A 15,834-nucleotide genomic window follows, 5' to 3' on the forward strand; every position below is an offset into this window, starting at 1 on the left:
TAAAATGAAGGTGATGTGTGTGTGTGTGGAGGGGAGATTTCAATAGATATATTAAAACTACAAATTAAACAATAAAGCTGCCTCAGAAGCACTAACATAAGGTTTCTGCATGTAGATTTAGAAAAGGCCCTGAGCTGTGATGTTTGGATCTCTGGACAGACTTCCCCAAGGAGGGCCGGCTCCAGCTTTTTTGCCGCTCCAAGCGGCGAAGGAAAAAAAAAACAAAAAAACAAGCCTGGTTGAGCTGCGGCCAAAGTGCCGCAGAAGAGGAAGAGAGGGACTGCAGGGCCTGCCGCCGAATTGCAGCCGAAGACCCGGACATGCCGCCCCTTTCTATTACCCACCCCAGGCACCTGCTTCCTTCGCTGGTGCCTGGAGCCGGCCCTGTCCCCAAGTTCTGGGAGTCTTAGAATATGGAATTTTGGTTTGGGCCCATATTTAAGGTAGCTCAATTCATAGATATTGCAGGTGAAATCCTGGCCTAGTTGAAGTCAAGGGCAAAACTCCCATTGACACCATTGGGACCAGGATTTCACCCTCTGTGGCTGGTTATTCAAAGTTGAAAACTTTTCCAATTTGTTTCAGCAGAAAGGTCCTTAGTGTCCAGGAGAAGATTTACAAGCTGTAATGCTGCCAGCTCCCATCGACAGAAGAGATCCCACCAGCCCCTGTGCTGCGCAGCGTACTAGTTCCGAGGATGAAGTATAGTTCCCCTCCCCAAAGCTTGTAGAATCAAAGGCTTTAAGGTCAGAGGGAACCATTATGATCATCTAGTCTGACCTCCTGCACAACGCAGGCCATGGAATCTCACCCACCCACTCCTGTAACAAACCCCGAACTTATGTCTGAGCTACTGAAGTCCTCAAATCGTCGTTTAAAGACTTCAAGGTGCAGAGAATCCTCCAGCAAGTGACCCGTGCCCCACACTGCAGAGGAAGGCAAAAAAACCCCAGGGCCTCTGCCAATCTGCTCTGGGAGAAAATTCCTTCCCGACCCCAAATATGGCAATCAGCTAAACCCTGAGCATGTGGGCAAGACTCACCAGCCAGACGCCCAGGAAAGAATTCTCTGTAGTAACTCAGATCCCACCCCATCTAACATCTCAGCGCATTTGACCAAAGAGTACAGGGCTGTAGTCAGCTGGAGTCATTTGGCACATTGACCTCATGTCTTCCTGGAGGCACAGCAGTGTAGAAGATCGACAGAAGTAAGAACAACAATGGTACTTTGTGCTTATGTAACACCTTTCATCTGAGCAGCTCAAAGCACTTCATAAACAATAAAGAATTAAGACCCCCAAAACCTCAGTGACGTAGGCACATATAATTAGCTCCATTACCCATCATTACAAGTGGGTAAACTGAGGCACAGTGGCGCTAAGAGAGTGAAGAGCAGAGTTGGAAATATAACCCAACAGTCAGTTTCCCAATCTCCTGCTCTAAGCACTTGGCCACACTGTGCTCTATTAACCGCTATGGATTGGGAAAGAAAGTCACAAAGCTGTCCAAAGCTCAAAACCAAAAGCAGTTGCACAGCTGCATTTGTTTATTTTTCCCTTCTGGCCCTCCATATGGTCCTCTGTCACTACAGGACGCTGCCCAGTTACCAGGGCTTTAAATAATACTTCACAGTGTTCAAATACCGTGGTCCTCCTGGCTGGGGTATATGAACCTTCCTAGATGGATGGATGCATTAGATAGCATTAAACCACACTAATCTCAAAATGCTGGTTTTATTCAAACCATAAATCAGGAGAAATAAATAGCTCCACTTCATGTATAGCCATCAGAATGAAGCCAAAAGTTGGTGCTGTGAAGTTCTGTGGCTTTATCAGGGTCAGTGCAGAGGTCTGGATCAGAGGGGAGAGCCAGGCAGACTTGGCGCTGCTGGATCAGCTCTTCCAGTGCACTTGCCTGCTTTGCACTGATCTGGCACTAAGAAATGACCCTAAAGCCAGTGAATCCATCCACTGGAGGTCTCTCCCCGTTGAGAGGAATTCTTGAACATAAGAATGGCCAGACTGGGTCAGACCAATGGTCCACCTAGCCCAGTATCCTGTCTTCTGAAAATGGGCAGTTCCAGAGGAAATGAACAGAACGGGGCAATTATCACATGATCCATTCTCTGTCACCCAGCACCTGGCAGTCAAAGGCTTAGGGACACCAGGATCATGGGATTGTGTCCCTGGTCATCTCGGCTAATAGCCACTGATCGACCTATCCTGCATGAACTTATCTAATTTTTTTTTAACCCACTTATACTTTTGGCCTTCACAACATCCCCTGGCAATGAGTTCCACAGGTTAACTGTGTGTGTTTTGTGCAGCACTGCATCCTTTTGTTTGTTTTAAACCTGCTGCCTATTCATTTCATTGGGTGACCCCTGGTTCTTGTGTTATGTGTAGGGGTAAATAACACTTCTTTATTCTCTTTCTCCTTATCATTCATTATTGTATAGCCCTCTATCATATTCCCCTCGCCCCCGTCATCTCTTTTCCAAGATGAACAGTCCCAGTCTTTTTAATCTCTCCTCGTACGGAAACTGTTCCATTCCCCCTACTCAGAGATGGCTTAACGCTATTTCCCCTCTTCCTCATGCATCACACCATCTTTGAACTTGCACCAAATGCTGCTCAGCTCATATAGAGAATCCAGCCCCCTGTATCCTGGCTGCTAGGGGGGCTGGTGCATAGTGTGACTCACCCTTTTAAATGCAACAGGATGTTCTCAAAATAGAGCACGTTTTAGCCTGTCTCGAGCTTGTGAGAGCATCGTACTTGGGGGAAATTTCAGTGCCCTGTCTGCAAGCAGGCCGTGCTATTTGTGGAATGACCGTACAATGTGCCCCTCAGTCTCTCACTTTGCCCTGAGACCTTTGCCCTTTCACTTGACCTGTGCTCTCATAAATTCAGAATACAGATAAAAGAGCCCAATCTGCCCCCATTGAAGTCAGTGAGGGTTTGGTCATTGAGTTCAACGGGGGGCAGGATTGGGCCAAAAGCAGCGCAGCTGGCAGGGGCTCTTCCCGAACAAAGCAGCGGCAGGCGGGGTTTTGTCAGCCACCAAGAAAGCAGCACAAAGACTGCCCGCACATGCCACGGTCCTGGCAAACAGCTTCAGAGCCAGCAGGAGCATCATTCCGCCTCTTGCACTCCGAGGGCGGCAGCGTACTGGGGCCTTTTCAACTAACATGCTGCCTGGGTTGACACGCTCATGAGTGAGTTGTTGGTTTTTAAACATGACTCGTCAATCATTTGCTGCTACCCACATGGATTAAATACAATCAGTGCTGATTAAATACAGGCTGATGTTTACTGCAAGTTCACAATTCAGACCAATATATTCCCACCCCAAACACCCTACTCACAGAGATGTCACCACACTTCCTAGCCCATATTGAAACTAACCTGGTGTAATACACATACAAACCAGAATGTAGGAGATTCAAAGGAACAGCCTGTATTCTACCAGGCACCCTTGTATGAAGTTCCTGTTGCTTACCCAGTTCAGTCAACCCGACTTTAATTACCCTCATGATAACATTACCCTCTGGTGTGCAGTGTTAGGTAAGGCCATCCGTGGGTTCACTGAACAGGAGCTCAGCCAATATAATCCCAATTTACCCCAGAGAAATGCATGGAATTAGTTATTTTCCCCTCTCCCCACCACCACCATTAATTTTCTTTCTTTGTTCTGAAGACAGCATCTTGGGCCCAGATCTTCAAAAGGTAAAAAGCACCTACCTCCTATTGAAATCAATGGGAGTTAGGTGCCTAAATACCTTTGGGGATCTTAGCCTTGGTGGCTAGGAAATTCGGAAAGCGAACATCTTCAGCTGCATAACATTCATATATTTCCATAGTCAGTGGTGGTCTCTGCTCCTAGTGACTCAAGGGGATAAATGTCTGTTTTCTACTAAATTCTTTATAACTTGGGGGGTGGGGGGGAAAGACGAACCAGCACATCAAGATCACTGCATCCCAGCCACAAAACAATGAGACATACATGAAGAGCGTTTCCTACATGGGATGCCCTCCTCAGGTGAATCTGTTGTCTGTTCAATAGACTTGCATCCAAAGACTGAAAACAGTAAAAATAGCAAATATAAGGCCTGGTAGTGCCAAGAGGGTATCAGATTGGAACAGCAGGGTTTCATACCCACTGTGCCTTGGTATAAATAATGACACAAGGTGCAAGGCGATGGAGAATCAGGCTCACAGTCTTATTCTTAAGAACTCTGAATAATCCGCAGAGTCTTGTGGTCAGGGTCCTTCTGAGGAAAGTGAAGTTAAACTTCTTCAGTGGAATTGCTGTCCTAGATCCTTCCAACCACCGCACAAATGCTATAGCTTCCTCTGAGTAGGGTTTTCCTAACACATCATGTTTCAACATTCTAATGGCCCTTTGGATCAGATCCTATTCTCATTGACAAAAAATGGCAAAACCCCCATTGATTTCACAGGGAGCCCAAAGGGTGTTTTCTTCCGAAGATGCTTTGCAGGACAAAAATGTCAGGATTGCTATAACAAAGCCAAGTACCTCTATTTATTAATGGTCTTTCCGTTGACTTCAGTGGGCCATCAATTTGTATGACTTGTTTTTGTGAGCATACGTTTCTGTTACCCTGGTGCCACAGTATTTTGGACTTGCTGCTCCCTTCGGCTTTGAAAGTTTCCCCTGTTGTTGGATAGGCATAGTTCAATGCTAAAAATAGGAACACACTTTTACCAATCATGTCTGTCTAGAATTATGTATTCGAGGGGTGGGATAGAGAGACATGGAATAAAGGTTTAATGAATCACAAAATTGAATTCTTTATGGGCTAGCAGCCTATTCTGTGTTTTTCTGCATAAAACAACAACTTTATGTCCTGTATGTTGTGCTCTATGAATTGGGAGCTAAACTTATCTTATAGACAGAAAATTACAAAGACAATCATGTGAAGTCTCTTATTAGTAATTCTTTTATCCCCAGCTCACAGTAGAATATGAATTGATTGTCAAAGATTTTTTTAAGTGCCTTTGATTGAGGAGATGATCTCTGATAAGCTGCTAGAGTGAAATAAAAGCTAACAGCTGCTCCATTTAACATCAGTTTGCCTCCAGTTCTGGTGGTTTGCTAAATAACCATTTTGTATTCATCAACACATCTGCGGCTTAGCTCCCCTTGTACACACCTCCCTACTTATGCAGAAGACTTGACGCTGACAGAGATGTCAGGTATTAAATCTGGGATTAGAAAAAGTTTTGCAGTAAGTCTTAAAACACAGAGTTCCTCTTTCTGTGCTAGCACTTTGAACTATTTTGTTTTAAACCACCAGCGATATGGCTCTACTGAGCATATCTATAAAAGTGGAGAAATAAGGCAATGTCTGTGCTTTAAAAGACATACAGGATATTTCTTTATGTGCTCTTCATGGTGTTGGGTACATGAAGCAATGAAATAATGTTATGGTTAATCAGCCTCTGGGTGTTGTGGACATATGTACAAAATCTCCCAAGCATTTGTCTGGCTTGCAGCCTGTAAAGGGTTAAACACCAGCCAAGCCCCCATAGCAGAGACATTTGATAACTGCAGATGCTGTTTATTACTGACAGTTGTTTTCTCCAACGTCATAAGCATTATCCCGATTTTGTTATGTTTAACGCATCCACTAATGTGCTAAGCACCTGACAACGCAAGTAAAGACATGCTCCTTGCCCCAGAGAACTTGCAGTCTTTGGGCTCCATCCTGGCTTTCTTCCAAGGTCCACAGGTGATTCAGTCATGGTCCGGCTCCTGGTTCCCCCCATCTCTGGTGGGCGGGGCCGTACACAAAAGGCAGCTTTCATCCTGCACAATGCATTACGATGCTGTATCCATCCCTCCACACTCCCATCCACACGCACTGTCCCTCTTGTACAGACAGCCATGGCATTGGGAGCTGGGGCAGAGAAGCAAGTCAACTCCCCCTTCTCAAAAGAGAGAGGAACCATCAAGACAGTCACTGTGCAGAACAAAACATCTCTCCTAATCAATCCGTGCTGGGCCCCTCACCTCACCTACTTCCCCCAACCCCTGGTAATCCCATGATGTGCAGCATCTATTGCATTCAGAGCCCAGTCCTGCACAACTCTGCTTCCATGATTAGCCCCACTGACGCCTCGCCTGAGTCAGGGTCACAGGATAACACGACCACCCAGCTCTCAGCTAGCACTTTTCTGCAGTAGATCTCAAATGAGGTAAGTGTCATTAGTCCCATTTTACAGCTGGGGAAACTGAGGCACATAGCAGGGAACTGACTTGACCAAGGTCTCCATGCCACAAAGCTGGGAATAGAACCAAGTCGCCAACCAGTGCTCTATCCACTAGGCAGCACTGCCTCCCTAGTCCTTGGACTGTAAACTCCTTGAGGCAGGGACCTGCTTCTACCTTTTTGTTGCACCATGCAGACCTATAGCACTGCAAAAATGATCAGTCATACTAATGTACGGTAAACAGCTGCACAATAAACAGTGTCCCAATGCACCACAAATTAATTTTTCAATAGTTCTAATGCGGAGTTCAAAGTGTATCGGAAAAGTATAGTTGTACTTTTCCCCCCTCCCTCCCTAAACTAAGAAACCTTTGCAAGGGAGCATGAAGAAAATAATGACGCAGGATCCCATAAGCAGCGAGCATCAATACCCAGTGCATTTGCCCTCGAGCTATGCAGAGGCAGACCCATAAGCCTTTTACATCTGCTGCTGCCTTATTTGTTGGCAGCCCACATTTGACACTATCTTTGAAAGACTCTTAGAAGTTCACAGATTCAGCATTTAGACTGAGCTAAGCCTTCTCCAAAGGAATCACTTCAAGGCTTATGCAGGAACAGAGCTAAAATGACTTTGTATTTATTTATAGCTAAGTTAGGGATGCAATCTTTAGCCATTTAAAAACAAAGGACTAGATCCTCAGCTGGTATAAATCAGCATAGCCCCATTGAATTCAATGGGGTTATGCCGACTTACTCCAGCTATGAAACTGGCCCATTATGAGCCTTTACCTATCTTGGGAGGCCTTTTAATCCATGCTTAGGTCCTTAAGTGATTAGTCTTAGAATTCAATACCCTAGAAAATATCCATCACATTTGTTGTTTTGATCATAACCATGGATCTTCCCATAGAAGCCAGTTTTCTCAGGGTATGCCAGTCCTGTAGCAAAGTGAGATTGTGTAAGTAATTCCTCCTAGAGCTCTGCATCTTTACCCCTCAATAACTAATAATAATTATCTATTATTCGTATTGGGGTAGCACCTAGAAGGCCTAGTCAAGCACTGTGCTAGGTTCTGTACCCACCTGCCCCAAAGATCTTATAGCATAAGTATGTGATAGAATACAACGGGTGACTACAACCAACAGATGGGCGAGTACAAGGGAACAATGAGATGATTCTAAACAGCATCTAATAAAACATTCAGGGCCAAGCATCGAACTGTTGTTTGGTCAGGAACTGCTCCAAACTTGCACGACCATGCACAATGGACTACCTCAGTGGCCAACCTGCTAAGAAGAGCTCCTATTTTTGCAGAGGGCTTAATGCTCTGAAGGACTCTTTTAACCTCTATCCAGCCAACAGACCTCTCTGTCAATAGTCTGATGGGATGTTCTAATAAACTTTTGACCATCACTGTCCAACTAGCAACTCCTATAAGCCACTTGTCTCCCCCTCCCAGGTCACTGTGGCTCAGAGACTGACTGCCTGTGACAAAAGAAGCAAGAGGGAAGCCAGTGGCAGGAGATACCTTATTCCAGTTCTGATCAATTGTTCTTACCTCCACCTAAGCCAGACAGCAGATCGTGGATGGTTTGCCTGACTGGCCTGCCTTCGCTTGGAAGCAAAGTCAAGTTCTTTCCCCCAGGTTGAGGAATTTCCTTGCTGCTCTGTGGATAAAATAAGAATATAAGAACGGCTATACTGTGTCAGATCAATGGCCCATCTAGCCCAGTGTCCTGTCTCTGACAATGGCCAGTGCTGGATGCTTCAGAGGGAATGAACAGAAATGGGCAATTTGCTGTGATCCATCCCCTGTTGTCCTGTCACAGCTTCTGGCAGCTGGAGATTTAGGGACACCAAGAGCATGGGATTGCATCTCTTACCATTCTTGGCTAACACTGATGGACCTATCCTCCAAGAGCCTATCTAATTCTTTTTTGAATCCAGTTATCCTTTTGGCCTTCGCAACATCCAGTGGCAATGATTTCCTCAGATTGACTGTGTGTTGTGTGAAGAAATACTTCCTTATGTTTGTTTTAAACCTGCTGCCTATTAATTGAATAGGTGATCCCTAGTTCTTGTATTATGTGACAGGGTAAATAACACTTCCCTAATTCTCTTTCTCCACTCCATTCTTGGTTTTATAGACCTCAATCATATTCCCGCTTAATTTTCTCTTTTCCAAGCTGAACATATGGAAGCTGTTCCATTCCCCGAATCATTTTTGTTGCCCTCTCTGCACCTTTTCCAATGATATCATTTGAGCTGGGGCGACCAGATCTCCATGCAGTATTCCAGGTGTGGGCGTATCATGGATTTATGTAGTGGCATAATGATATTTTCTGTCTTATTATCTATCCCTTTCCTAATGGTGCCTAACGTTGTTCACTTTTTTGACAGTCAATGTGCACTGAGCAGATGTTTTCAGAGAACTATCCAGGATGACTCAAGAAGATCTTTCTTGAGTAGTAACAGCTAATTTAGAACACAATTTTATGTATCGTTGGGATTATTTTTCCAATATGCATTGCTTTACACTTAACATAAAATGTCAGATGCAATTCAGTCACCAGGTTTAGTGAGATACCTTTATAACTCTTCACAATCAGCTTTGAACTTACCTTAAGTAATTGTCATCTGCAAATTTTGCCACCTCACTGCTTACCCCTTTTTCCATTTATGCATATGTTGAACAGCACAGATCTCGGTACTGATCCTTGGAGCTATTAACCTTTTTCCATTGTGAGAGCTGACCATTTATTCCTATTCTTTGTTTATCTTTTAACCAGTCACCAGATTCATGAGAGGACCTTCCTTCCTATCCCATTACTACTTACTTCTCTTAAGTGCCTTTGGTAAGGGATCTTGTCAAAGGCTTTCTAAAAGTCCAAGTACACTAGATCCACTGGATCACCTTTGTCCACATGCTTGTTGAGCCCCTCAAGGAATTCTAATAGATTGGTGAGGCAAAAGCAGTGTTGATTCTTCCCCAAAGTAGTGTTCATCTCTGTGTCTGATAATTCTGTTCTTTACTATAGTTTCAACCAATTTGCTTAACACTGAAGTTAGATTAACTGGCCTATAATTGCCAGGATCACCTCTGGAGCCTTTTTTAAAAATAGGTGTTACGTTAGCTACACTCCAGGCAGCTGGTGCAGAGGCTGATTTAAGAGAGAGGTTACATACCACAGTTAGTAGTTCTGCAATTTCACATTTTAGTTCCTTCAGAACTCTTGGGTGAATACCATTGGGTCCCGGTGACTTATTACTCTTTAGTTCATTAATTTGTTCCTCAGATTGGTCACCTCAAAAGAATGGCTCAGGTGTGGAGATCTGCAGTGAAGACCAATGCAAAGAATTCATTTACCTTCTCCACAACAGCCTTGCCTGCCCTGAGTGCTCCCTTAGCACCTCAATCATTCAGTGGCCCCACTGACTGTTTGGCAGGCTTCTGATGTACTGAAACACATTTTTGCTGTTAGTTTTTGTGTCCTTAGTAGTTGCTCTTCAAATCCTTTCTTGACCTACCTTATATTTTTTACACTAGACTTGCCAGAGTTTATGCTCCTTTCTGTTTTCCTCACTAGGATTTGACTGCCAATTTTTTTTTTGGGGGGGGGGCCTTCTAACCACCTCCTTTACTCTGTTGTTTAGCCATGGTGGCATGCATGCATGCATGCATGCATGCATGCATGCATATATATATATATATATATATATATATAGGTCCTCTTAGTGTTTTTTTTTATTTGTAGTTACATTTAATTTGAGCCCTTATTATGGTATTTTTAAATAGACTCCATGCAATTTGCAGGCATTTCACCCTTGTGACTGTTCCTTTTAGTCTCCATTTAACTAGCTTCCTCATTTTTGTGTAGTTTCCCTTTTTGAAGTTAAATGCTACTGTGGTGGATTTCTTTGGCAGTCTTTCCACTGCATGGATGTTAAATTTAATTACAATTTGGTCACTACTGCAGAGAAGTTCAGTTGCATTCACCTTTTGAACCAGATCCTGTGCACTGTTAGGACTAAATCAAGAATTGTTTCTCCTCTTATGGGTTGCAGGATAAGCCGCTCCCAGAAGCAGTCATTTACGGTGTCTATAAATTTTATCTCTGCATCCCTTCCTGAAGTGACATGTACCCTGTCAATATGAGGATAGTTGAAATCGCCTATTATTATTGCCTTTTCTGCCTTTGTAACCTCTCTAGTTTCCCTGAGCATTTCACAATCACAGTCACCATCATGGTAGTATATTCCTACTGCTATACTCTTATTGTTTAAGCCTGGAATTTTTATCCATAGAAATTCTATGGGACAGTTTGATTTATTTAAGATTTTTATTTTATGTGACTCTATGCTTTCTTTCACATACAGTACCACTCCTCCACCATCACAATCTACTCTGTCATTCCTATATATTTTGTACCCTGATATTACTGTGTCCCATTGCTTATCATCATTCTACCAAGTTTCTGTGATGCCTATTACATCAATATCCTCATGTAATGTCACGCACCCATCTTAGTACTTAGGCTTCTAACATTCACATATAAACTGTACATTTTGTTAATACCTAGTGGTCTACCTTTGTGTGTAATATTTAAATGGGACTCTTATGTTTGACTGTTCCTCTCTAGTTCCTACCTGTACTTTACCAGCTTCTTTCCTATCCCTTTTACTAGGCTATCAAGTTCTCCCTTTAATGAATTCATCCCTAAGCGATGCCTCCACCTGAAATGGGTGTTCCTACACACCTTTCGGCCCTCCCCCAGCCCTTAGTTAAAAAAAAATCCTCTACAACCTTTTTAATTTTACAAGCCAGCAACCTGGTTTCACTTTGGTTTAGGTGGAGCCCATCCTTCCTGTATAGGGTCCTCCTTTCCCAAAAGGTTTCACAATGCCTAATAAACCTAAACCCCTCCTCCTTACATCATCATCTCATCTATTCATTGAGACCCTGCAGTTCTGCCTGTCTTTCTAGCCCGGCATGTGCAACTGGAAGCATATCTGAGAATGCTACCATGGAGGTCCTCGACTTTAATCTCTTACCTGTCAGCCTAAATTTGGCCTCCTGGACTTCTCTCCTACCCTTTCCTAGTTCAGATCCAGACCGAGCTCCATTGTAGCAGAACAGAATCACAAGGGGATGCTGAAACTTTGACCTGTGCCTGAATCTAGTGACCAAGGCTCTGCCTGAGTCAGGGCTAGTCTACACTGGCAATGCTGAAGTGCTGCTTTAATGTGCCTTGTGTGGTCACGCGCAGCGCTGGGAGGGAGCTCTCCCAGTGCTCTAAAAAAACCCACCTCAACGAGGTCAACGAGGGATGCGGCTCCCAGCACTGAGGCACTGTTTACACTGATGCTTTACAGTGCTGCAACTTGCTGCACTCAAGGGCGTGTTTTTTCACACCCCTGAGCGAGAAAGTTGCAGCGCTGTTAATTACCCGTGTAGACAAGCCCTTAGACAGAGCTGCAGTCATGCTGGGGGAAGTTTGCTTCACAATCTGTGGCTTGGATCTGTACCCTTCCTGGCAGGTGTAGGCCAGGGGGAATTATTAGAACTGTTTCTGATGAAGGCTACCTACAGCTCCACTGAGGAGGACAAAGGGGCAGCTACCTTCAAGGAAGCATTTGGGATACATCTGTTCATGACACCATTTTTTGTCATTAATAATCTGGCTGATCTTCTGTCTGCTTCGAATCTCCCTTGATGGGGTGTGATCAGCAGAGTTTGTAGCATTGTCTAGAGTTCAGATATTGCCTTCAAGCCTGGGTACAATATGAAAGGGGTGCTAGTTGCATGACTGAGGATGTCCTCCTGGAGATGGATAAAGATTGGCGCCCAGGTTCTTTCAGAGCTGTAGGCTTTGATGGTCCCTGACAGGGATCATGATATTTTGGATACACATTTGTAGTGCCTAGCTGGGCCTGATGGAGTTGTCTTTGATTGACATTGCTCCTTTTTCTCACCAACAGATCCCACAGAACAACGTGGAGTAATTGCTTTTCTGCCCCACCTTGGAAGGGGCCCCAGGTTCCACGCTGACAGCCCTTCTGTTCCAAGTGTGTATGAGGTTGTGAGGGGAGGCCTGTGTCTTCAGTAGACTCATGACACTCCTCCCAATGCCTCCAGCTCCTCTGATCCGGTTGGTTTGACTGAGTGTCTTAGCATAAGGAAGACAAGATGTTAGAAATAACATAACTATAATGTGGGATGAACCCAACGGGTCACAGGCTGGGGTACAATCAGTTGCAGCACTCTGAGTGCTGAGAAGTTTGGAAGATCAATACAGATGCAGAGACCCAAGTCCAGCTTTTATGAATCTCCAGGGGTTTTCAAATGAATGTAATAACAGAAAATTAGGGTTCAGTGTCTCGCTGAGTTCTCGCTTGGGGTACAAGAAATAACCCGAACAGGCTCTGGTACGAAGACACTATCTCACCATAGTGGATATCATTTCTATTACAATAAACCCTTCTTCATCCTCTCTACTCCGTGAGAGCTCCCTAAAAGACACACAGGAAGTTAAGGATGAATTTATGAGCAATGTAGTTATAGCAACAGGTTCTTTCGTTTATGGGAGACAGTTACATAACCATCAGCTTCACGTTAAGAAGTGGAATGCACTGAACAAAGGGTGTGATCAGAAGAGACGACAAAAGCAAGTGGGAATGGGTGAGGGGAAAATTGCTTTGAGGAATGGAGGAAGCCTTTTGTTTTAACATACCTGTCTGGGGTAACTGATCTGAGGTAACAAACCTTCCTCTAAAAGCAGCAAAGAGTCCTGTGGCACCTTATAGACTAACAGATGTATTGGAGCATAAGCATAAGCTGTCTGACGAAGTCGCTATTCACTCACGAAAGCTTATGTTCCAATACGTCTGTTAGTCTATAAGGTGCCCCAGGACTCTTTGCCGCTTTTACAGATCCAGAGTAACACGGCTACCCCTCTGATACTTGATACCTTCCTCTGTTTGTTTGATCTTAGTGCTACCTTCCTGCGTAGCACCAAATCCCTCAAGCCCATTTCTATGCACAAGCAAACCCATGTATCTCCTCATCTCATTTATACCCCAAAGCCTCAAATCTCTGTTCTATAGAAACAATACAGAGATATACCGATGCACACAGGAGTAAGACAGCCCCTGTCAATGCACACCACACACTGATTCTGCAAGGTGCCCTGGTCTCTTTAATTACACTTTGCTGATTGTCTCTTACTCACAACATGCAGCTGGGCTAAAGAGCAATTCTCTTGCCTACAACTCAGGGATCCTGCTGGAAAAATCAATAGTAATTTGGTGATATTCTGGCACTGGAACAGCTGCCTTGCAATGTCTCTGGAGAAGCCAATTCTATCTGCCAGCCCCTAGATTAAGCAGAAACACTAGTAACCTGCATATTGGCTTTAAGCAGAAATTCTTTTGCCTGCATGATACAGTATCCCAGTGAATTCATTTAAAACATGAAAAGTCTGATTTTTGTGCATACTCATAAAGTAGATCCCACCACCAGTGGAGTTATACAGTGAATCAAACATAGGAGAGGAGAGATGAAAGAGGGCCTGTTAGGTGATGTGGGGCATGGCTGAATTATGGGTAGTATGGCAGCACAGCTACATAGCTATGCTGCTGTAACCCTGTAGAGTAGAGGCAGACTACAGCAACAGAAGAGGTTTGCCCACACAACAGAAGCTAGATCAATTGGAAGCATCCTTCCATTGATCTAGTTGCATCTACATGGGGATTAGGTCAGTGTAGCTACAGTGCTCAGGAATGTGGAATTTTTGCACCACAACTATGATGACCTAAACTGTAAGTTTCAGAGTAACAGCCGTGTTAGTCTGTATTCGCAAAAAGAAAAGGAGGACTTGTGGCACCTTAGAGACTAACCAATTTATTTGAGCATAAGCTTTCGTGATGCTGTGAGCTGTAGCTCACGAAAGCTCATGCTCAAATAAATTGGTTAGTCTCTAAGGTGCCACAAGTCCTCCTAAACTGTAAGTGTAGACCAGGCCTTAGTCTATTGCCTAGCCAGTACAGCCCTTATGTTTACAGCATATTGTCTATCCCTGGGTCCATGCTAGTCCTACACATCCCCAGGGATGGGCCTTCCACCCCTGCTCATAAGTGACTGGTCCACAATGTAATTCAAAGAAACATGGGCCAGTGGTTGGGCCCTCACCTGGGACTCAGGACACTTGGGTTCAATTCCCAGCTCTCACATGCTTGGGCAAGTCCCTTGTGGTCTGGCCATACCATGTAAGCTGTGCATGAGCTAGCTTACCCAAGCTACCAAGAACGCAGCTAGGGTGTGTGGTAATAGCAGTGAAAACAGTCCAGAGGCTAATGAGCCAAGTAGGTATCCTGGGTCAATGCTAGGCTTGTACCACCTGCGCTGTCTTCACTATTGCTGTTATCTGTGCTAGCTGCATTCAAGCTAGCCCGTACCCAGCTTATCCTGTCTGGGTCGACACTTAGGTTATGTCTACACAGCAATTAAACACCACAGCTGGCTTTGGGTCAGCTGACTCAGGCTCGTGGGGCTCTGGGCTGTAAAATTGCTGTGTAGACATCTGGGCTCAGGCTGGATCCTGAATTCTAGGACACTGCAAGAGGGGGTCCCAGAGCCTGGGCTCCAGCCCAAGCCTGAACAGCTCCACAGCCATTTTTAGCCTGCAGCCTGAGCCTTGCGAGCCCGAGTAAGCTGACCCAGGCCAGCTGCAGCCTGCTGTGGGTCTGTTACTCCAGTGTAGATGTACCCTGTGTCTCACTGGGCCTCAGCTCTCCAGCTGTAAAGTAGGAATAACTGCACTTCCCTACCCCACAGAGGATAAAATGCATTAGACTGCGGGAAGCTCAGCTATTACACTATTGGCAGCCTTTAGATAGACTGACACGCACGGCGAGAAATTCAGCCATGCTTATTTGAACGAAATTCAAGCGGAAATCAATTCGGAGTTTTGCTTGGACAAGTACCAGAAACTAGCCAACCAGCAGGGGACTTGTCCTACATGTTCCATCTGAACTGCTTTTAACTTCCATCACTTCCTCCAGATTACACCACCTGTGCCAGCCACCCTCCACAGTCCCTTTCTCCTCCACATTCACTGACTTTAGTGGACTGATTAGGGAGTATGGTGCTACCCAATCAGAACAAGACGGTCAGGATCAGGCCTCCATTCAAAGGAAACCAGGTCTCTACCCTCCCCTGCCCCCCACCGCCCAGATTGCCAGATACAGCACACAACGCCATCAAGGACACTAAAAGGAGACTAAAATTAATTATTTACATGATAGGACTTAAGTGGGATTTGCCTATGGGCACATAAGAAGTCTGTAGAAGAGCCAGGAATTGAACCCAGACCTACTTACGGGCTATGCTGAGGCAGTGCTTTCTTATCCACAGATCCAACATGAAGCTGTGGAGATAAACAAAGGATGGATACACCAACAGGGGTTGGCTCAAACTTAAAATAACCAGTTTAAAATATGTTTAAGCCACAAACAAAGGCTAGTAGAATCGATGGTTACTGAGCACAGAGATCTGTTCTTTTATATGAATTCAGTAAAGCCCTACTTTATAAGGGCCAGATT

The 15,834-nt window shown here is 44.6% G+C and overlaps 1 long non-coding RNA gene across 1 annotated transcript in view; it reads right to left on the bottom strand.

Annotated features, from left to right (window-relative positions):
* LOC140914083 (uncharacterized) overlaps nt 1–15,834 on the bottom strand; it is a 53,878-nt gene that overhangs the window by 11,554 nt on the left and 26,490 nt on the right. The window contains exon 2 of the long non-coding RNA XR_012159763.2: nt 7,793–7,901. This is a non-coding gene — a long non-coding RNA (uncharacterized LOC140914083). The remainder of the gene's footprint in view (nt 1–7,792; nt 7,902–15,834) is intronic.

This window comes from Lepidochelys kempii, chromosome 7 (genome assembly GCF_965140285.1).
Source record: "Lepidochelys kempii isolate rLepKem1 chromosome 7, rLepKem1.hap1, whole genome shotgun sequence".
NCBI lineage: Eukaryota > Metazoa > Chordata > Testudines > Cheloniidae > Lepidochelys > Lepidochelys kempii.